This window comes from Protopterus annectens, chromosome 2.part0 (genome assembly GCF_019279795.1).
Source record: "Protopterus annectens isolate FY-2018-M chromosome 2.part0, PAN1.0, whole genome shotgun sequence".
NCBI classification, from domain to species: Eukaryota; Metazoa; Chordata; order Ceratodontiformes; family Protopteridae; genus Protopterus; species Protopterus annectens.
The window spans coordinates 1,930,199,633-1,930,225,971 of record NC_056728.1 but is presented as its reverse complement, the minus strand read 5'-3'; positions in this window follow the sequence as shown (position 1 = coordinate 1,930,225,971).

The following is a 26,339-nucleotide window of genomic DNA, read 5'->3' as shown; positions in this document are numbered from 1 at the left end:
AGTCATATAAAGACCACATAGGATAATGCCTAGTGAAAAAAAATGTGAAATTTCCACTGCAGTTCATCTTTGAGTGCTTGAAATTCATTGACAAAGAAAGCAGTTTGAATCACATTTGGGTCAGATCATGCTATAGTGGGAGTACAGATTCATATGGTACATGACTGCAGCACAGCCCTCTTCTTGGAACACAAGACTTTGGCTCCTTACTTGTAGTTATTCAGAGAAAAAGGATTTCTAGTTCAGTTAAGGTTCCACCACACTTCTAAAAGTGGACAATTATTTATTTTTTTTTACAGTGGAAGAAATAGAAAAGTTTTTGGCTACATGTCTTGAAGTGAAAAAAAAAACTTTTTTTCAGAAAGAGTAACCAACAAAGAGGATCAAGGGCAGAATAGAAGTCACACACAAAAAAGGGAAAAAACAACACTCTCCTACAAAGAAATGTTAGGACATAAGGAAAATATTAGGAATGCAGCAAGACAGACCAGAGAGGCAGGAAGTGAACTGTTAAGTAATAAATCTCTGACATCTTTCTTGGAACAACTGACATATTACATTGACACCCACCACAGCAGAAGCAGAAGGAACTCCTTTCCATCCACACGAAATGGGTGAAGCAGAATGGGAGTTTTGTCTAGTGCTGGTCACAAGTGACTCACTTACTGCCACATGAGAAAGTGGAGAGTGTATTTTCTTTTCTTTTCAATTTTTCTAAGATACACGTATAAACTGATAATGATGTTAAGGAAAAGATTGCAACAATATTAATGGTCTATGCCTCTAAAGGACTTACTGATTTTATGAAGAGTGAGGAAACATCTAATTATAACTGTTGATCATAAAATGACATAGTTAAGATTGACATTGAAGCCAGCAGATACAGATTTAGTAGAAGTGTCATCAGACTCTGTTTTAGACTGTCTTGTCTATATGTTGCACAGTCAGCTTTTGTCAGATCTTCACTGTGCCCTGACAATAGATAAAGTCTAAGCTGGGGCAGATCAGGGACAGGCAGTTGAGATTTAAAGGAGCATCAGCCAGCAATCATGCCCATGAATGAACTCTACATTTTATAAACATTAAGAATACACAGAGTGAGGGGGGTGTGGCCAAGATGCCAGAGTGAGAACAGCACCTTATACTATTGTGGATTATCTACTGGGAAAAATTCAAACTTTTACTGAATTTTCCTCACAATTTACTGTCAGAACTTCTAAAGCTGTAAACAGATTGCTGAAGCCATGAGCCACTCAAAATCTTCAATTCAAGATTCCCACATGAAAAAATAATTCCAAACTATAATTAAGCAATAATCCACGCCTGGGTCTGGGTAATGCTGGATTTACCCATGGCTGGTGTGGTTTGGTCATGAGGGCGAAGCCTGAGTGGCCAAACAAAGACAACTGTGGGTAAATCCAGCATTACCCACACCCAGGCGTGGGTTATTACTATTATACAATGACATTATTTAAGAAAAAAATACTTACTTTTCTTAAATAATGGCATTGTATAATGCCTCCTTGCTGCCCTTCCACAGCTGTCCAGTATTCTGCGGCAGTTCTGATGTACTGCGCATGCGTATGGTTATTCAGTACATCAGAACTGTGTGTGTGGAAGCAACGGAGAAAGGAAGATCTCTCTAGCTTTCTTTTAAGATATCTCACTATGTTAAACCTCATTTAACATAGCGAGATAACAGCAACGGAGCTCTTCCGTTCTCCGTTGCTGTCCAAAAAAAAAATAAGACTTATACTAATGGAAAAAGTCCGGGCGACCAGACCTTTTTCCATTAGTATAAGTCTTTGATTTACAACGTACGCGCTGATCAATCAGCATGCACGTTTTGGAATATTAATGGAGGGTCATTGTATAATTAGTAGTATTTAAGACCACTCAACATAAAATGGACAACTTAGAACACATAATGGAAAACATGAAGAAAGAAAGCAGGAAACAAATTGAAGATTTGAAAGAAATAATCACAAAACATTCAGACCAAATTGCCAGTATAGAGGAATCTGTCAACAAATTAGATGGAAGACAAATGGAGAATGATACTCAAATTAAATTTTTTCTGAAGCAACATAATTCCTTAACAGAAAAAATAGAGGACCTGGAATCAAGATCAAGAAGAAACAGCATTAGAATTTATGGGGTCCCTGAAAAGACTGAAGGTAACAACAGGATTCTTTTTTTGAACAACTGGCTACCTAAGGTATTAAACCTTTCTGAGCCCCTGTCATTCAGAATCGAGAGAGCTCACCGGTCTCTATATGGTGGTGCTGCGATACCATTGTCACCTCACAGTAAGACGTTGTCCTGTTTGATTCTCAGCTAGAGCATCTTCTGTATGGAGACATGCCTGAATGGGCGTATCTTCATTGAAGGTTGTGCGTCAAAGCTGGCAACTCGGCATGTAAAAATCTACTGCCAATCATTAGCGGACCGGAGTATCGCTGTGGCGACCCTTAACCAGGAAAAGCCAAAAGACACAACAACAACAAGTGAGATCTATTATTGTCAAATTTTTATCTACTCAGGATAAAGATATAGTTCTGAGAACTGCTAGGGCAGGGAACCCCATCCAAGACAATGGAAGGAACATTAGATTTGACAATGATTATACATTATACATCTACCATTATAACAAAAAGAAAAGCATGCAGTCTTCTAACCAAAGACCTTAAAAAATCTAACATAAAAGCTCAGATCCTTTTTCCAGCAAGAATAAGGATTACCTTACCAAAAGGGCAGAACATCTTTAACAATCTAGAAGAAGCTACTGATTTTGTCAGAAGAAACAATCTATTAAAAAAAATTGGGGTTACACTAGACAAAGCAAACCTCTGCTTTTTAGGTACAGAAACTTAAAGAATTGAATTTAAAAGATGGGTGGAAGGTTTCACATCCATTGGCCCAGTATTTTACATACACAAAACCAAGCCAGGGCAATTTCTAGTAGAACTGATGTATTGTTTATACAAAACTTTAATTAAATACCTCAAATCTATTGATATAATACTTTCTATCTGATCTGACTGTGCGTCCCTTAGAATTGAAACTGAGTCTACACTGTGAATTCACTAGATGTATTGGAAATTTGACCCTCTCATCTTAAATCACAGATCTATAGAGTATATGTGGAAAAGTGATTAGACTATATTGGGAGAACATTACTAAGGAACAGGTGACGAGGGAAGTATTTAAACTTATCATTAAAAGGTTAACACAAATACAAAGCAAGAGAAACACAGGAAATGGGAGTTTGAGGTTAGCAAAGCTGAAATCAGAGTAAAACATTTGGAGGTAAACATTAGAATGTGAGATATTGACACTCATTTCTAGGAGCTAGAATAAATATAGGAAAATACACAGAAATATACATTATAGTGAAATACATGATAAATAGGAAAGGTATGCTACCCTCTCCTGAACAGAGGGACTTACTTCAAAAAAAAACTCATAGCTAAGAAAATGCAAGACAAGAACAGATTAAATGTATATTTCTGCTACTATCAATGAATGTTTGAATATTATCATTGTCAGATTAAGAAAATATTTGTGTGTGAATTTTCTAAAGAAACAGGTGAAAGTAATGCAATAAATGATAATTTAATGAAACCTATGCTAGGTCATATGGAGTTAAAAACACCTTAAGCTAATGAAAGCTTTAGACAGGGCAAGTCTATCTCAGAAAATGAAATTCTAGCTGCAATTAATGATTTACCTTCAATGAAAGCACCAGAGATAGACTGCCTCATGTTGGATTTTTATAAAACTTATAAATACCTGATAATTAAACCACTAAAAATCTATAAGGATATCAGCTACCTCACCATTTTCCAGGGATTAATTGGTAGCTAAGGTAATGATGGTCCAGAAAAATAACAAAGATACAATAATTCCTGCAAACTATCATCCAATATCCTGGTTGCAGTTAGAAGTAAACATTTTTGTCAAATTATTAGCCGAGTAATACCATACTGCTCGGTTTAATCTCCAATAACCAAAAATAGTTCATAAAACATTGTTCAAGCAGTTGAGATCTTGCCAAATTTATGTTAACCATGCATTCTTGCTTAATTTACATAGTCCAAGATGTTTTGGTGGCAATATTTACAAATACTGAGTTTATTTTTAATAATGCTAGAATAACAGAGTCCATAGGGGAAAACAGCAGTTTACAGATAATTCAGAAATATAAAGTATAAAGAAAAGTTGCTCATTAAGCAATTTTATTCTAACTTTAGTGAAGAACACCCACATGTAATAAATGCTGTAGCAGAGACATGGCCATAACACATAAGCACCATTTCACAGCACAGGTAGAGTTCAATTTCATACAAAACAACTCTGAGCCAAATATTCTGACAGTACATCATTTTATAATTTTTAACTTATTATACAGTTGGCAACACTACCCTCTATGACTATATAAATGGGGGCTTGTGGGTCAGGCACCAGATACTGACTACAGACAAATGATCTTATCCTACCACATCATTATTACAATGTGGTAAACAGTAATGGATGCTTGCATCTTTGCTATGTGACAACAGTTGTCTGAAAATTTTTACCCAGATTTTTGGTTGTTTGGCATTGAATCAAATAATATATTTACCACTTCCTCTCAAACCAGTTGGGTCAGCCTTGTTATGCATTTTTTATCAGATTTTTATTTAAGCACCGGAAGAAATTTTGTGACACAGGTATTATTTCTGATGTTTAATAATAGATACATAGCCTGGTACCCCAATAAAATTAACAACAAGGAATAGAATTCACAGTCAGTGGTGCACTGTTTTTCTTAAACAATCCAAATTATATATCAAATTAAAAAGAATGACTATCAATAAAATGATTTTTGACACTGTTAATACATAGGTTGAATATTAAGCATTGGGTAGGTTTACGAGCCTTTTAACTCTGTATTATATGTTGAATATAACAATTTTCATAAGACTGAAATGGGTTTAAAAGGATTTTGACTACATTACAGTGTTGGATTTATCAAAAACTGTAACTTTTAATAAACAGGTGCACATTAGAATGTTTAATTTTTTCTAATTCTTGTTGTGCCAAATGTTAAACAATCTTGATTTCTGATGCTTTTTCTCTATATTTCTTCTTTAAATTATACAATGTATAATGTGATGGAAAAAATGCTGATCTTTGTTTTAAATCACTTCAGATATGAATTGTGTCATTTAAGCTGGGACAGGGGGAAGTGGCACTGTTTCTCAACTGCAATATTATTTTTTTTTATATATTTCAAACTTCTTTCCCAGCTATCCCCCTTAGAGTCCATGGTTACACTGTCAAAAATCAAAAACAGAAACTTGTTGAAATGTGTGCAAAACTGTGCATGCTTATTGAGGACACTTTTATCTTGATTACAAATATTATAGTTGTGCTAATAAATCCTCTCCCTGAGGCTTCTCTTAGTTTTTCTAAGAAAATTACACTGCTTTTAGTACAATCTTTTTTGCCTTACACACAGGATGGTGGCATTTTATGTAGAACACCATCTCCATTATTTACATTTAAAAATGGGCGTAATTTAGATATACCCCCAGATTCATGAAGCTTGGCGGAAGGCCGGTGTAAGGCCTGCACCAGCCGTGCGGCGTATAAATGGTGTAGTAGCGCCATATGCATATTAATGAAGGTGCGCCGCTACCACATCCACGTGCACAGGACACGTGCGCGAGTGCATGGGGCGTTACTAAGCTGCGACTGGAGGTATGTCAATGTCGGGTGGCGATGAGCAACCTAAACTGCTGAATATTATAGCCTGTCTGCAATAGTAATCGCACCTATCAGTGTCCGTGGATAATGAAATGTATGCAAAGCATGCAAGACAGTTCCCGGCCACAGAAAATGGAGAACCAAACAGAAATGCACACAACATAAGATAATATTCCATCCATGGAACAAATGATATTTAAAATCGTGTGTCCATAATGTACTGCACTGTCAGAAGTTATACCCAGTGGAAGTGAAGCGCATCATGTCAGCGTGCTGCCAATACACACATCTAGCCCCATGGGTATGGTCACCAGCAGTTCCACAGTGGTAGTGATAGTACACAGCAGGGCAGTTGTGGCTATATAACAACTGTAGAGAAACCTCACAGTCCAAATTGTATACCAAACACACGCACACATATGTATATTAAAATGTGCTACACACATGAACAGGAACGTACCCGTCACATACACATAGGATGCTATACGCAGAACCGGGATATTGAAAAGTAGAACCCATGCATGCAAATGCAATATGCAACAACCACAGTATAGCACATAACCCGCACCCATGTCCAAATGTCCACCAAATCCAGCTACCAGCCTTGCGCATCCATACACCTGCACATAGCGAGTATTCCCCATATGCAGTAGTAAGTATCGTCCTAGGCAGTGTCCAGATTGCAAATATGTATCCCACGAATGTAAACATCCCATCACAGGTACGTAAATCCAAATGCTCACGCATTAAAATTACCCGTAGTTAATTCATAGTTACGTCATGTGCAAAATAATAACCCCCGTAAGAATGAATACAGGAAATAGTCAAATGTGAATGGGAACACCACTCACTGTGGATTATGTATCGTAACCACCCCCACCCGTATTATGTATTGCCAACATCATAAGCTGCGGACAGGTGCCCAAACACCTGTGTCTGTAAGCAGATTAAATGTACAAAGTGTACAATCCCTGTCCATGTGCTTTGTCTGACATTTGAACACGGTCAGGGCAGTTCCGTTCACCAGTCGGACAAGCCTAAACGCAGATCACCACATGAACACCCTGACAATTAAAGACATGTATGCGTCAGGAATATAAGCCTTTGGGTTCTAAATATCCCTGCAGTGATGAAATATGCAGCGTGGGTCCAGAGCAGTAGGGAATAGGGAATGTGTAACATGTAGTAACGCATTCTTCCCAGCAGGAGAATGGATGCCTGTGACGTAAGTGAAGCGGAGAGGCATATGTTAATGTAGCTATGTACTATGGGTATGCATATAAATTAGTCAGAACACCAAATGTATACTAGTTACAGCATCCGGCCAACGTGAATGCAGTCCCGGTTGAACAACGACTACAGCACATATAATGTGAAAGTGTAATGAATGCGTCTGTGCTGTACAGACAGTTAAATATGTAAAGGTGAACGTGTGTTTCGCAAACGTCCGTTAATGGGATTACAGATAAGTACTGGTACTGTCACAAGTAATAAAGCCCACGTAAGCACAAAGACTTAGTAAACATATGTAACCCACAATAAGGATATGTATGCGCCACGTAACCTACAATAAGGAAATGCAAGTGCGCCTGTGCGTGTGTGATCCGCTCACAGCATAGTAAATTAATGCTGTTTCCCCCATGTTAGTTATACATGGCTCAAACCCGTTAACCTCGTAAAGTATGAAACCGGACGAAGCCATGCAAACTACTGGTACATATAGGGACAAACCCCAGATATGTGCCAGAACAAACATAGAAAGTGGATAGAATAACGGGTGTGTCAGTAGTATGGATTTTCCAAAGGGTATGCAGTCATAACCTGAACTGCTTGCCAGAAATCCCCACCGTAAGTCTCAGATGAAATGCCACTACATTGCCAGATAGACACAGGTTTATGTAAAACACAGCGAAGATAAAGGGGCAAGCAGCTGTACACTCAGCGACAATCTGTATAGTGGAAAGGTATGGTATGGATACAGATATATGTGTATACACATAATCCACAGACGTAAACCAAAGCAAGTTATGAAATGAGGATTGTACATGTATATATGTATACACAACAGACTTATGTCCAGTAGATATGACATATGTACATAAATAGGCGACGTTACATCTAATTTGGGTAGACAAACAGACATGCAGGAAAGGTGAATAAACCACAGCATTCATAAACATTGGCCAGAAAGTGACAGTCCAGCAAGTTCTACACTTTAAACATGCAGAAAGGTGTCCATTGAAGGACTCCATAAATTGGAATACATAGCGTCAATCGACATTGACGCAAAAGAAGTGACCGCAGCAAATACGAAATAGCTGTGAATGCAACAGTATCAGGTGCAAGGGTGATGACACATGTGTCGATAGAATGTATGATGTACGAACTGATATCCGGAGAGTGGGGAGTGCATATAAGTGTCTCCACACTTCAGTGACGCACACATTAAAAATGTGTAATGGGTACTGTAGAGGGTTGTCAGGTATGGGAATCATGGGTATGCAGATATGGGCCTAGGTGTTGTTTGGCAGGGATTTCGTAGGCCCACCCCATGGGAGTGATGTGGGTATAGCACATGCCTATATCCCCAGTAATGGGGCAAACCATCCACTGGATATTGCGGAAACCATTTTGGCAATATATAGGGCCCTATATCAGTGTCATGTAGGCGATAATCATGGATGGACATGCGTACGACCAAGATGGTAGCCATACCTGGCAAACTGTCAGAATAACACAGCTGCACTAAGGCATAGTACATGAAATACAAATAGGGACTATATTAGATATACCCCAGACAAAGTCAGAACGTGGTGAGAATACTGGCGTACCCATGAATACGGATGTTATGAGTGTTACTAATCATATAATGGAAATGTCAGTCACTATTATCTACCGCACAGTCCATAATGCCTTGCCAGCAATGTACCAGAAAGGCACATCACTATGACAAATGTAACAATGTCAAACATCAGGGTGTTTATCCATAATGTGTACAGGTTAGGGGTATGAAGGTAACCTGTCCAGAATACATGTATAGAACCTGTGATACTAGGTGGACAGGTGAGAAGAAAGACATCAGGACAAATGAGAAAACATGTACAAGTCACACGCATGTACACCGACAAATGTGAATGACAATGTATGCCCTGTGAATGTCAATGTGGACGGTTAATAGACACAAATGTAATGTGTCCCTCAGGGTGTCATGCAGTGTCACCGTAACAATGTCCAGTCCCCCAGACACGTACGTGAGCTCTGCCACTGATGGAAAGCGCAAATACCGGCGCACACATATGGCACCTGATAGACCAATTAATGTGGATAAGCAGCTGTTGGCCTGTGTGAGGAATACAACTGTCTGGGTGGGTGTGTCCTGCAATATAAATGTAATGGCATGTGGCCTGTGATGCCGCCATACAGTGTGTGTATTGGTGTCAGAAAGTTGATATTTTGTTACAGACACATACTCCGCAACTGTACAGATTTACGATGAATGTGCAAAGTTCTGCCTCATATGTTGGGTGTGTTCCACGTAACAGTAACATTCTGGCACTTCCATGATAACTGAAGACATGAAATGATGACAAACATGTGCATAAGACACCAAATCCGACAGAAAAGCCATACTAATGCAAAACCTATTATTGTGCCAACTATTTACGTTTGTAAGAGCAACATGTCAATACTGCCCCTGTGTGTCCCACTATCAGATAAGGCCTTGTCCAGCAACTTGCTCTAGGAGGTGGAATGGTATGAACAGAAACAGATACATGTGTGAGGAAACAGCGATATCGACTGCAAGATAACGCAGAAGGTATGACATGCGTTGCAGTAGGACATGCAGTACTGTCTGCAGGTATGTGCTGACATTGCAAATGACACAGCAGTCTACATGAAGAAACTTTAGGGCTGTCACACTTACAAATAATGATACTGGGACATACCCACAGCCATGCACACAGCACAAGTAGACATACACACATCAAAACTAGGCCATGATACATGAAGCCTCCGGCATGTACGAGTAAAGTGAGAGTACAACAAGGATAGATGTCTGCCAAGATATACAGCAAACGCCTGTAAGGGCGTGTAACACCGCTCGTAACACGGACGTTGCATGGACAATGTTGGGAGTTGCAACATACCCCATTGGTATGTGAAAGCTATGCAAATATGCGCTACATAAAACAGTCAGCTGCCCATGCAAGAGCAGGGTTATGGGCAGAAAATATATATATATATATATATATATATATATATATATATATATATATATAGAGAGAGAGAGAGAGAGATACAGACATAAATATGTGGCAGGGCTGGTAATCGAACCTACACATGACTACCCTATCACACTACCGAGACTATTAAACACAGCAGACACACAGGCATTCTACTAGGTGCTTGTCAACATCCGCAAAGACAAAGATGGCAGCAGGATACGTCTGTATTGCAAAGCGTCTAAAAGTATAACCTGAGTCCCCAGGCGGACGGGAGCATGCACACATACACACACACACACACACACACACACACACACACATCTGGCAGGTCTGGGAATCGAACCTACACCTAACTACCCTATCACATTACAGCATGACGCATTTACAGAACGCACTACCGAGACTACTGAACACAGCTCTCCCAGAGGCATACTTCTAGGTGGGTGACATCATCCGCAAAGGCAAAGACGCCGATAGGGAATGTATGTGTTGTGAGGCATCTAAAAGCATTACTGTGTCCACAGGCAGCTGTAAACACATGCACACACACACACACACACACACACACTTGGAAGGGCCAGGAGTTGAACACACACCTACCTACTCTAACACACTACAGCATTACGCATTTACAGAACACGCTACTGAGATTACTGAGCACAGCATTCTCAGAGGCATACTTCTAGGTGGGTGACATCATCCGCAAAGGCAAAGACGCCGATAGGGAATGTATGTGTTGTGAGGCATCTAAAAGCATTACTGTGTCCCCAGGCAGCTGGAAACACACGCACACACACACACACACACTTGGAAGGGCCGGGAGTTGAACACACACCTACCTACTCTAACACACTACAGCATTACGCATTTACAGAACGCGCTACCAAGATTACTGAACACAGTACTCTCAGAGGCATACTTCTAGGTGGGTGACATCATCCGCAAAGGCAAAGTCGCCGATAGGGAATGTATGTGTTGTGAGGCATCTAAAAGCATTACTGTGCCCCTAGGCAGCTAGAAACACAAGCACACACACACGCACACACACACACACACACACACACACACACACACTTGGAAGGGCCGGGAGTTGAACACACACCTACCTACTTTAACACACTACAGCATTACGCATTTACAGAACACGCTACCGAGATTACTGAACACAGCACTCTCAGAGGCATACTTCTAGGTGGGTGACATCATCCGCAAAGGCAAAGATGCCGATAGGGAATGTATGTGTTGTGAGGCATCTAAAAGCATTACTGTGTCCACAGGCAGCTGTAAACACATGCACACACACACACACACACACACACACACACACTTGGAAGGGCCAGGAGTTGAACACACACCTACCTACTCTAACACACTACAGCATTACGCATTTACAGAACGCGCTACTGAGATTACTGAACACAGCACTCTCAGAGGCATACTTCTAGGTGGGTGACATCATCAGCAAAGGCAAAGACGCCGATAGGGAATGTATGTGTTGTGAGGCATCTAAAAGCATTACTGTGTCCCCAGGCAGCTGGAAACACATGCACACACACACACACACTTGGAAGAGCCGGGAGTTGAACACACACCTACCTACTCTAGCACACTACAGCATTACGCATTTACAGAATGCGCTACCGTGATTACTGAACACAGCACTCTCAGAAGCATACTTCTAGGTGGGTGACATCATCCGCAAAGGCAAAGATGCTGATAGGGAATGTTTAGAGAGTGAGCGGTCTGAAAGCATATTACCGTCCCAAGCTAGACGTACACAAACACGCCAGTGTTGTCAACGGGCCAACTAAATATCTACGGAGCACAACAAACACTGAATAGATATGGGATGCGCCACAGACAGTACACCCTTCAAGAGAGCAACAAGTGTGTTCAATGTAGGCATCCATTGTGACATTAAAATTGGACATCTGGTGCCTGAATGACCACCATGGCTATACAGGATGTCAATGGCCATGCCCACACGCTTAGTATCACACGTCTGTTTGGAATGTACTGTGTGTCCATCTACACAATGGCGTACTGGGCATGCTCACGCACACATATCTGTTGCAAAGGGCCATTTTGCATGCACACAGAGTCTAATCACGAAGGGGCACAGTGTGGAATGTACTGTGTATCCATCTCCACAATGGCGTACTGGGCATGCTCACACACTTAGCTGTTGCAAAGGGCCATCTTGCATGCACACGGAGTCTAATCATGGAGGGGCGCAGTGAGGAATGTATTGTGTGTCCATCTACACAATGGCGTACTGGGCATGCTCACACACTTAGCTGTTGCAAAGGGCCATCTTGCATGCACACGGAGTCTAATCATAGAGGGGCGCAGTGTGGAATGTATTGTGTGTCCATCTACACAACGGCATACTGGGCATGCTCATACACTTAGCTGTTGCAAAGGGCCATCTTGCATGCACATGGAGTCTAATCACGAAGGGGTGCAGTGTGGGATGTATTGTGTGTCCATCTACACAACGGCGTACTGGGCATGCTCACACACTTAGCTATTGCAAAGGTCCATCTTGCATGCACATGGAGTCTAATCATGGAGGGGCGCAGTGTGGAATGTACTGTGTGTCCATCTACACAATGGCGTACTGGGCATGCTCACACACTCAGCAGTTGCAAAGGGCAATCTTGCATGCAGATGGAGTCTACACACAGAAGGGCACAGTAAGGTATAACTGCCCTCACACACAGGGCGGTCACACATGCAGTGACCTGTACACACATAGCTGCCATCACAGCTGTCACAGGTGCAGGTCACACATGTACACACTGCAGTGTACACTGTAGCTGTCAAGTCAGCACCATGTCATTGGTGAAGCACTACACAGGCTTACGGTCCCACAACACCATGTTGCACATGACCACTGGGCTGTACAGTGGTGTACACCAGCTGTGCAGAGTACACACATACCAACAGGGATCCAACAGGTGTTATGCATTGCATCGATGCCAGTATACATGAACAGGATGGCTCATGACATACCATGTCCCTTACACAGCTGTGACACCTGACTGTTGCTGTACACCAATGAGCACATGTCTGGGTCCATCGTACACGTGATTGTGTGGATGTGTGCATGGACTGCACACACAACACATACATACATGGCCTTTGACGTATCTCGTGCATAACACTGGCCCAATGAATGCTACACATGCGAATTGAAGGTGGGCCCATGTCTGTTGAATGCTCACACTACAAGGGTAGCAGTGTTGACCATGACACTTACCCCTGTACTGGTCACCTGTGACACCCGTGATATCATACAGCAGTCCATGTGTCATGTATGTCAACACACATGTCCAGCAATAGCAATGCATACAAACATGGCAACAGGAGACACATGTGACATCTGTACTGTGCATGCAGCAAACATGCATGTGCAGTGGCCGATGTCCATAACATAGTTGCACCTACCTATGACATGCAGACGCAATGCAGACCCATCATTGACATCTGTATACGTTGACATACAAACAGCATGTATGGAGGGATGTGTGTATGTAACGTGGTGAGCCACCTGTCTAGATGTATGTGTGCAGGGGGTGGCTCACAGTTGTGTCACACACCATCCTATCATGCCATGTGCTAACTGTACGCTATGTCGCTGTTACGTGACGGTGCTGACATAATGCATACACAGAGGTCAGGTGTTAACAACTATATGTCATATGGCACCTGTAACACCTACAACCTCCCATGTGTATATAACAGCACATTTGCCAGATATAGCGTTGGTACACATAATGCAATCAATACCGCTGCATGTCCAGCAAACGTGTCATCATATGGCTGGTGTATCATTCCCAGCACTGCCATGTGTGTCCGAATGTGTGACCAGGGTTGCCACATATTGCAGGGAATATGTCCCAGTTGCTACACATCCCTGTACACCATTGTAGAGAACTGTACATACATCAGTGTGGGAACCATGACATTCGCTGGTGATGTGCATCACACACATCGGCTGTCCATATACACATGTGTGGTCACCACAGTGTGTGTGTGTCTGTATGTATGTCTGGTGCTTGGTGTGAGTGTGTATGCTAATATGCAGTCGGAAATTATCACTGGCCCCATGTGTTGACTAACCTGTAATGGTGATGCATTGCACAACCCTGTTGATGCCATAGGTCCCAGCCATACTGGCTACCTGTGCATGTCCCTTCTCTGTGACACTTTGCGTGGGTGCATAGTACTGTGAGGGTGATGACCACACAGGCAAGGGTCCCCAGCTGCACACTATGGGGTGTGCGTTATAGTGGTGTACACCCCATGACTGCGGCCATGTTCACGTACTGTTACGGGTCCTACTGCTGCACAGTGTGGCCTCCAGCTACCAAAAGACACCTCACATCATCATTGGCCAGGCCGCTGTGTACAACCCCTGCACCATGTCACCATACCTGTAATGTGTCCTGCTATGTATGTCACGTCTCTGTCCAGTGTAGCCTGTGGCACCGACCACATGCGTCAGGCGCAGTATATGTGCAGACATCTGTGTCATGTTTGTGTGCCCAACACTCAGGATGAGGGTACATGTAGCATGCTGATATTGCCAGACGTGCTTGTGTGTACTCCATAGTTACACGTGGGGGACTGCAAACACTGCTACCTGTAGGCACATGCAAGTACACCATAGGAGGGAACAAGGGTATGACAAAAAACATGCTGCTACAGATGTAACCGAGACACATACCATGAACACATCACAATGCATGCTGCACCTGCACTACATGGTGTGACTGGTGCATGTCGACAGTACACAAACCTATGTCACATACACAACTCAGTATTCACACACAACCACTGCAACATACACATCTCTCACTATGCATACACACCTCTCACTATGCTGTTCACCCTGTGCATCAGAATATTTGTGCATAACCCTGCACCGATGGTGTGGATGACAGGGATGCAGCACAGGCTTCATCATATGCACAGGGTGATATGTTTGCCAGGGGCATAGGCTGCACCAATGGATAACATCATGTGTGTGTGTAAGGGTCGGTGAGTTGACTGGACATATCTGTGCAGAATGCATGTGGGTGTTGTGGAGCCCTATAGTTGTGTTTGCTGTGAGCGTGTATGTGTGTACACAGTTCTGCCATTTGTGATGCCTACACGGGGTATAATTGACAGCCCCAGATTGTACAGTGCAGGTTGTACAGCTCACTGTGTCCGTCCACGGCCACGTGACCTGTGCCTGCCTGGGGTTGCACGGGCACTACCAGGTGGAGGTACAGAGTAGCTACTGTCTGACAACACATGTCCGCTGGAAACGTGTCCCCACTGAGACCGTCCAGGGCCATGTCCACATGGCCTGCTGTGTCCTGGTGTTGACAGTGCAGCAGCAGCTGCACTGCTACTGTTACCGGCACTATGGGAGCGGGCATGTGAGGTGGCATGGTCACGTCGACCTACACTAGGTCCACATGGCCTATGCCTCACTCCTACCAGGTGTTCCAGCACAGACAGCTCCCACTCATGGATTGCCATGCGGTGGTCAAGGATACTGACCATTTCACCTAGTCGCCTATCCAGAACATTAGCAATCTGCTGTTGAGCATTCGCCAATGCCTGGATGTTGTCATTTAGGGTGTGGATAGCAGCCCTCTGCAGCCCCTGCCATTCTCTGTTCTGCCATTCAGCACGTGCCTGTGCTGCCATTACAGTCTGGAACATGTGTCTGGTGATACCAGCTGCTGCACTCTGTCCTGCAGGTGCATGTCTGCCAGAGGTCCTCCTACGAGCAGCACCGGCCACATGCCTGTGTGGCACATCTGAAGTCATTACACTGACACCATGGTGTGCAGACACACCTTCTGTAACCACCAAACATTCCTGTCCTACGCCAACAGACGCTGACTGTCCTTCCTCTGTGGCCACCGGTGATGTGGTATGTGTTGGCAGCAGAACTGTGTGCGGGAAAGAGGGGGACATAGCTGGGGTGGTAACCATTGGCACAGATTCAGCCCCTGACAACCCTGCCTGCACCTCATGCATATGTTTATCACCGCTAGTATCTGTGGGGCACTAACATCAGATGGACCGCAGGAGGGTAACACACCTACATCACCTGTGAATGCAAAGAAATACTGTAAAGTACAATAGACACAGACACACACACAGACACAGACACACACACACAGACACACACACACACACACAGACACTCACACACACAGACACACACACTCACACACACACACACAGACACACACAGACACACACACACAGACACACACACACACACACACACACACACACACACACACACACACACACACACACACACACACACACACACACACACACACACACACACACACACACACACACACACACACACACACACACACACACACACACACACACACACACACACACACACACACACACACACACACACACACACACACACACACAAGCACACACACAGACACACACACACAGACACACCATGCATGTGATTTGTCAGATGGCATGCAGCATGCCTGCTATAGAGCAGAGGGCATGCAGCTCAGACATTAATAGTGTTAGTAAGCATACCTCCCTGGTGTGCACACTACAGCAAGTAGGTGTCATATCAGTAGCCATGCAGGTCACACAATCATGGTAGTATGCATGCATCTCCGTGATACACCATGTGGGCCAGAACAGGATAACAGTACACGTCTGATGTGTCCTTGACATGTAATCTGCTGACATGTGCATTAACATGCATACATGTTTGACACAATGGTGTCCTGACACATGTACAGCATCATAATGGGCTTCACATTGCAGTGTTGTGTTTATGCCCTACAGATAGAATGCATGTTTATTAAATGTGCATGAGCACGGGAGGGTAGTGTGAGCCGTCTACATTGCTATACAGTGTGAAGTACAGACACTGTGCCATTGTATGGCAACATGAGGCATGTATGTTGCTGTAGAATGCATAATGTGTGCACATTGCATAGCCATAACTGCAACACAGTCGTGATGGTCGACAGATTGTATATGGTAGACTTCAGTGACACCTCCAGTAGATGTGCACAGGCTTTTAGGTTGTCCACTGTACCACATTAACTGTATAATCGGTCAACTAGGGCTATAATTGGACCATGTGTGGACAATGTGCAACAGGGTGTATACACATCCCATGTACTGTGTGGCTACATATCTCAGGCAATCCCCCATGGCCATGTGTGCACATGTGGTGGCCATTGTGTGTCATGGGCATCTTCTCCACATGTCTGTGTGGTCCCATATGATATACACCCATACATGTCAGATATGTCACATTCCACAGGTCTATGCAGACAACGGTTTGTATGTTTGGTATGTGGGGTATAGGTCATGTGATAGTGTGACAATATTGCAGACAGGACACTACATGTCTGGGACATGTCTGGTGGCACATCACAGTGTGTGCACCTGATGCAGGGGCATATGACACAATGATGACACTTGTGGGCTGCTCATATCACAGCACTCTGTGTGGTACTGTGTGCGTACCACACATGTTGTTCCAATGCATACTACATATGCCTCCATTGTAGAACACCTCCACCATTGTATGCACAGCTGACCACATATGTCGCAATGACATGTACTGTGATTTCAAGTCTGTGTATCATTACGTTTGCATATATTGCACATGGGTGGCGTGTGTGAATGCATGTTGGTGCGACCTGCATATCGTGACTGGAACAAATATCAGGTGTGCAAGTGTTAACTGGCCACATATCAAATAGATCTACACTGTAACATGCCTGATACTGATGACTGTCTCACCTGCAATGGACCCATGTCTGTGCGGCACGCCAGAGGTACCTGTATAGGGGAGACACACCAGTATGTACATTATCCATGACTGTATGACAGCCACAGGTTGCACTGTGCATGTGCACACATTCACCTGTGTAATAGCATATAGTTTTCACATGTGTGCATACACAACGTACCATACTGTACTATGCAGCATGTGTGTCCACATACCTGGCATATGTTGTTACTTTACATTATGTACAGTGACACATGCAACTACATGGGATATAATAGCCATATGTGCATTACTGACTTACCAGGCAACTCCAGGCTCATTGGTTGGGAGACACCCACCTCCATGATGGCAGCTAGTGTTTCTGGATGCTGTTCCCTGGGTGTCCCCAGACTGGCCAGTAGCTCCTTGGCATGTGTGAGTGGGGGCTGGGTTGGTGGCCCACCACCTGTTCCACCTTGTTCCCTGGAGATTGCAGTGGCACACTGTTTTCCATGTCGTATCAGGTCTGTGCAGTGTCTGCGCACCTGCTGGTAGGTGCGGTTATGTCCACTCACATCGTTCACCCTCCTGCGTAGATCCTGCCACAGGTCATCCCACTGCTGGGCATGCTGTGGCACATGGCTGAACAACAAGTCATAGTTGTCATGGAACAGTGGGATGAGGACATCATCCTCCTGGTGGGTGTATGCTGGGAGGCGTGTACGGGGCATTATCTGTAAAACATAATGATGGTGACAGGTCACAGTTTCAGAGATGTACAGAGATACTGCTGCACATACATTTCTATGACATCTACTGCATCTGCACAGTTATCTTTGCAAAGCACCATGACACTGACATGACTGACGTGTTTGTGTCACACATGTCACACCCATTATGCATTGGATATCATCACCATATATGTGTGTCACCTCATTACAGTGTTCATAATCCATGTAAAGGCTGTCTTGCTAGGGGCATGCCTATCTGCCTGCACTTGTGTTCTTACCTATCTGAACATGCCTCAATGTGTCCACGGTACTACTGTTGACCTGGATGCTGTGTATATGTCACATATCAACACAGACACAGCCGGAATGGACTTGAGCAGTGACAATGCACACATACACATGGACACCTGTACATGCATGAGTTTGCCATATACATCTACACAGCACTGTACAACTTTTCAACATCCTGACATGGATCGCCTGTATTACACATGTGATAGACATGGGACAATGGATAGTCAGACAACATTTGCAGGGTTGGTCATCAACCATAGCATGTTCGGGCATGGTTTCCACGTTGTTACAGACAGCCATTGTGCCACCGCAAACTGCATCAGTGCCACATTACTGATCCAGTCAGTTGATAGTACATCTACCATGCGGCCATCACACCATGTATGACTGGGATGACATCTGCAGCTTTGATGGACAGGGTTGCATGGTATGGCGGGAGTATGTCACATGTATGGCACAGGGATCTGTCCAGCCTGTGGCGATCCTAGTATTGGAACGGTGGCTGTCCATGACATATGTCATATAGATCAGGATATGGAAATGTAGCATGTCCATCATCATGGTGTAGCAAATGTCCTTCTGCAAGGTAGATGGCATGCTGCATAGTGGAGGTGTGGATTGTGAAGGCTGTTCTCGCACATCCATGCATTTACCCCTTACAGGTGGTATGTGATCCAATATTGGTCACCACAGTGCTGTATATGCCTGGCCAGTGATCTCTGTGCTCATGGATGGCACCCTGACATGACATGGGTACCCCAGATGACTACCTAAGGGGCCTGGAGACATCACCATGTCTGGGGTGCACTGCACAGCACCATTCCTTACACAGTGTCCATAATGTTGACCACAGCCTAGGTAGCAGTTTATGGGTACAGGGATGTTCACCTAGCAGTGACACTGCTGGTATCATCCATCAGACTGTGCACATATGTGGCACACCTCACACACACAGCCCATTCTGTATGTTGTTCAAAACACTGACACAGCTAAACTGATAGGTCATGGCCATTCACAGCCTCACACACACAGATGGCTAACATTTGTCTGTGTGGTATGGGCTGCAATGTGGGTGGGGTACAACACATTAACCCTGTTCTACTGTATCTGGCACAGATGTGCTGTGCACATGTCACTGTTTCACCTTTTGTAGTTGTGGGTCTGTCAACAGGCCACTGGTGGAACACACCTGTGACATGCAAATGTATTTGTAATCAGATATCCGTAAGTTATCTTGTACATCTGTACTGCTAACATCTACAGTGCTAATGGTTCATGGACATGCACACCATACTTAGCAGGGTTATAGTGCGGTGCCACCCTAAATGACTGTCATCACCTCTTGTGGGTTGATATTATCCAACATCCTATCTGTATTGTATGGTCATGCTAGGCACTTGTTCGGAACATGTGAGCATGTCATGAGCTACTGATTACTATAGCACCCATTCCACACCACTTCCCACAGGTATACTGGCTGTCCTACACTTCCCAGCTTGCTTAAGGTACGACAGCTGTTGTACACATGTAACGCACATATCCTGTGGGACATGGTTGTATATGCAGGCATGTCCAACTGTCACATACCAGTGCTACTGCCTGTCTATATGTCATACATGTGGCAATAGAGCAATTGTGTCATGTACACATTCAATGCTCACTTCCCAACATACGGCACTACAGCCTGTAGGGGATGCACGTCTGCAGCCATGCTGGGCCATAGCTGTCAGGTGTACCTCATTACGAGGAACGTACCTCATTTGGGGTTCTAAAAGGTGCATGTTCCTCAAGGTTCCACATTGGAAGGGTACGCCACACATTCATTGTTGTACATAGTTTACCTGCTAGCCATGGCTAGATAGATGAGAATCATATTAATTCATTGGAATATCTGTTTTATACATAAGACCAGCCTATTTTAGCCATCATATGCCCTTCCTAGTTGACACTGTTAGTAAGCCAGTTGTAAGTGTTCCACGTTTCACCCATTTGTCACACTGTATGAGGGCTAATGTTCCTCATTTTGGGGACAGGAGGATGACAGCTATGGCTGGGGGTAATGCTGTCGCTAACCCTGACTGTACCTGACAGTCATTTGGAGATGTGTAACATTCACAACACACCCCACCCATCACATTGTCTCGCATAATCTACACCACTGGCCACACCTACGAGGACAACCTGTGCAGTACATCTCCATACTCACTGTAGGCACCAGAGGTAGCCCCCATCATGGAAGACAACATCACCAGCTTATAGCCCACAGACTCATGTGTGCCCACCACATACAGCCAATAGTGTGTTATAACATTCACAACACACCAGTCATAGCTGACTCTGTAGGGTGTCACACTGCAGTTCCACACAGTAGGCTACACAAGGCGTTATTCGCCACATCTTGCTGTCGGGTAACTGCTTCTGCAACATAACCTATGCACCCATGCCACACCTCACTAGGTACGATATGTCTGTCATTCGCCATGTTAGTGTGACTGCCCTGTGATGCCACTTCACAGACTACATGTGCAGTGACGTGCAATAGCTCACCAGTCTTATAGCCCTGAGGGTGTGGGCCTAGCCCTGGGGAGCATTTTGCATCCGCCTGGACATGATACCACTGTACAGTGACCAACTGTGTCACTGCAACAGTTGCCTATGCTCCTATTGTCATTCCACAAGCATGTGGTATGTGTCCGCTATGACTGTCCTGGTCAAACACAATGCTGTGGCACAGATGACTTGCACCTGTCGGCCCTGGGAGTACAGCTCACATGCTAGGCTCTTGCTGCTTCTATACTGCCTGTCCTGCACAGCTTCCAATAACTGTCACCGGCAGGGCGGTAACTGGCATGCGCGACATATGGTCATGTGACACATTGCTTGCATCTTCCCCTGTGACGCACGCAGGCAAGGGACACCTTATAATGCACCACTGCAACATCTCTGCAGTGACTGGGACCTGCCTGTAGGCTCTGCAGAGCACACCTGCAATGACAGGTTATAGACGGACCATACCTTCCAGGCACATACCTGGACCGGCACACCCACAGCTGAGGGGGTTCCCATATCCCACTATGTTGTCACACATCCTGGCAAGTTGCTTAGCACAATGCATCAGAGGTGCTCCACATGCAACTAACTGTGTCCAGGACCGCTATACACATTGCAACAAGTGACAGAGTCAACATCATACCCCATGGGTAACATACTTTCTATGGTGGTATAGTGGACAGTGGGCCTCAGCTACTACTGATGTGTGACTGACACTACCCCACACTTCACTGGGATAGCCACTCATGTACCGACACATCCATGAGTCATACCTCCACTCAGCTGGATCAACACATACACACCACCTCCAGGACCTGCATTACCCTTGGCATGGACACTACCACCATGTGACTGATGTTACACACCTGGGGTTATCCCCTCATTGGTGGATTCTGAACATATGCTAATCTACCGTGTTAGCCACACCCCGGAAACACACCCATCTCAGCATACACAGTACATGTGTACTACACCTACTACTACAGTCATCTGTTGACTGCGGTTGTTGACATCATGACACCTGTGCAGATGGACAATGCACATACAAATGCTGACACATACTCCAGTGCACATAATTAGCATGTACACAACTGCATGGATCATGCTATTCCACACAGAGCCATGATGGTACACACCAGATAACAGACGCCACTCTGGTGGTCATGTTCCATGGACATATGATGTACAACAACAGGTGTAGGCTGTTGCACAGTGGTGTACATTCCCATGTCTGGGGTGGCTCACTGGTCAGCTGTGGTGGGGCCACAGGATCCCTCATCACATACTCCCAGACTAGCTATGTAAACATGACTACACACATTCCGGGGTGTACCACCAGGCATTATGGTGGCATGTCAGTATTCGATGGCAACACCCACATCTGCTGTTACATACTACAGTCACACAGGAACATTGCAGACCCAGGTATTGTTGGCAACATGCTGGAGGATGGATTCAATGCTGACAGTACACCCTCTCACTCACTACAGGGCCGCAATCCATACATGAACATTGTGGTGTCCCTGTGGTCATACCTACACAGTACTGACCTACACTCTATGTGTCCTGGGACACTGGCCCCATGTCACCTTCCAACGCCACAGGCTGTGATGTCCACCAACCTCCGAATTACATGTCTCACCACTAGGCCACCATATTCAGTAATAGCCTTGTTTCAGACATTGTAGACCATGAATGGCACATGACAACATTTATCACACTACACACAGGTGGCACTGCATTGCACGAGTGGGACTATAGTCCTACACACCTGACTGGACTGTTCTGCGTGGCTATGGGGCACATCATCAGGGACGTCATTCTCAGAGACATTGTTGGTCTCCCGTCCTCTGCTGCCACCCGGGTTGGGCTTGTTAAGGCCAGAGCATGGCCACTACACATGGTGGACTCCTTTCATACAGTTACCAGGGCAGTTGCTGATGGTACGGGAGTCCACACATCCTACATTGTCCTCTCATTGCCTTTCAGCACCATTCCCCATTCTGGTATTGACAACATACACATCCACCTGAACATCATACCCTGTGTCTCACGATGTTATGCTATGTGGCTCATGGACAGGACACACAGTGAGGCCAGCATACCATAGTACCTACTGCATGTCGGTACTTTGGCATACCACAGTCCTCAGTCATAGGGCCCTTCATGTTATGTATATGCTTCCCTGTGGAACAGGCTGGCACAGGGCACTTTCCCTGCTTGGCTTTAGAACCCCTACATACCAAGCGCCATGATTGCTCCACCAGCTGATACTGACTCCAACCATATGGATGTCGCTGTGACAGATACATATTATGACTATCATGGCAGCAAGCTGCATGACACAAGGTGCATGCACATCACCTTGCATTACACCATTCACCCACTGACTATCACATGGATGGTGGTCCCCTACATACATATCACATTGTACATGTTTGCAGTACACACATATGTCGCACCCACTCCTGTGGTTACCGTATTGCCACTGTGGTGTGGATATCCTCCTACGTGGCCACACCTATCTGTACTGGGTGTGTAACTGGTACATAGGCACCCATTGTACCTCTGAACACATGACATCTACACACATTCAAGGGTATACCACCCCAACAGCTACAGCTTTACATGCCACAACATTAACACACCATGATGTTTACTGAGCTCCGACAGTGTCGATTTGCAGATGCACTATGGACACCACATCTGTACACATTTGCATACTACATACTCAGGGGTGACCTCTGCTGATCAGACAGGACCCATGTCCACAACATTATTGATGGATATACTCCTCATACGCAAAATAAGCAGAGGCCACTGTGGGCAACATGCTCATGGACATGTGCACACACGCCACAATGAGTGGGATGTGCTTCTGGGTTACATTCCCAGACCGGACACTCACCATGCTGTGGAACATAAGTCCTCAGTACATCACGCAGGGACACTCAGTAGCACTGTTCATGTGATACCTCCCTTGGTGGTTGGGAGACACATGTAGGCCTGGGATCACTGCAGTGGCTGTACTGTGCAGTGGTGCAGGTGACACCTGGCTCTGCTCTTCACAGGGCACTACCCTGGAGAGGTGCCACTAGTGTGAACACTGTAGTTGTGCTTACACATGGACTTGACAGACTGCATAGTACCCCACTATGCACCTGTGCAGCTATTACTTGTCCTTTGTGCATGGTTACTCGGTAGCCCTTCCATTTAGATTAGCTATCATGCTATTACTATGTCCCATACCTACAGGCCATATGTATCCTGTTATTGTACATACCGATAGATGGTACCTGTGGTATTCATGTTATGCCTGTTATGCTGTGTTGAATATCTGTCATATCTACCTATAATACTATACATTACACATATTTCACATAATATCCCATGATGCAAAGCATACTTGCTCAGCGGGACCACCTTACATGTGTCACTAACGTTATTTGCCCATACACATGCGTGCTGTGACAGTAGATCAACATATACTATCCCCTGCTACGGCACATCCTTGTTGGACATACCCTACCACTGATGGCGAGTTGTATGGCATTGTTCTGTGTAATGGCCTCATGTAGCATCCCTTCTGGTGTCTGTGCTATGTACCTTGCATCCCACTGCTGGACGCACAGATTCTACAAGCTGCTAGTATACTCAGCAAGACATCAGTGCATAAATACCTTTGCCCACGTTATGCATTGCGGACACGCTTAGTTAATGCAAACCAGGCTATACATACAGTAAAACTAGTTAATACAGATCATGCTATACATAACCTTACATATCGGGCATTCTACATACCTTGTCGTCGTTACGGCGTTTCAATTCTATCTCTCTCACAGTGTTTCCAATGTTTTTCGGTATGAGCATACGGTTTGAATGTCTGGCGAGTCATCCTTATATACGTCGATACCGGAAACATGTGGATTCTTCCTGCCAATTGGTGTTCCTGAGTGACTAATTACTTGCATATCAGCTGTGCAGCTACTCCATTTGCCAATTACGCAGCGACAGTGGGATATAATTGGATTCCCCACTTGGGCATTGCCTATTTGCCCTACCTTCGGGGAGATGGTCTGTATTGTGTTTTGTTATGTGTAACTGCAACTGCTATGCATGGAGACAAGTATAGTTTGGATTCATGTCCCCCGTGGATTGTGTGTGACAGGTAGAGTATTTGGTTCAACATGTGGGTGTACCTGTCATCCCGATGCCTGATAACGGAGTATTGCAATCAATACCTGTAACATGGCTGTTTGTTCCATTATACTACTGCAATTTTGTATGTCGCTTTAATTGTGTCTCCCTTTGTGTTGAGGATTCTGCAGATATAATTGACTGACTGGATGTATGTGCTGCTATTACAGTTTGTATTGCTTTAGTTTCTAGTGTGGGGGATGTCGGTGGTTGTACGTAACATATACGGTTTGTGGGCCTTGCATTCCTACATAATCCGTATATATGTGTGTGAGCTCCTTCCCTGATTAGAGAGCTAACAGTTAGTAGACTTATGTTACGGGATTGTACGTTGGGCCGTTGTTAATTGGTTTCTATATCATCTGCAGGTGAGCTTGCTACTTGTATACCTCCGTAATTGCAGTGATATATCAGGGGATATGTGTAGGTGACAGCTATCCCTTGTATTTCTGTCCCAGATATTTGCAGTCATTGTGGTTGTGTTGTTAAAAGAGCCTGTTTGCCATGGTTTGCCACCTTATCATATGGTCATTGTTGGACACTTGCGGACACAAAGCGGTGTTTACAGGCCAACACATGGCCACGGTCAGTACACAGGTAGCACATGCTTTTATCTTCACTACATACCTATTGTTTTGTGACTTTGGATACCTATCATATTGCATGTGACATTTAAGTTTTTTACATACAGGCATGACTATTAAATATGACTGTTACATTATATATGGGACATATTTATGTCCTACCATCTCGACATGTGCCCTTTGTACTGTTTTATGTCAGGACACACCTGCCCAGGGTGGG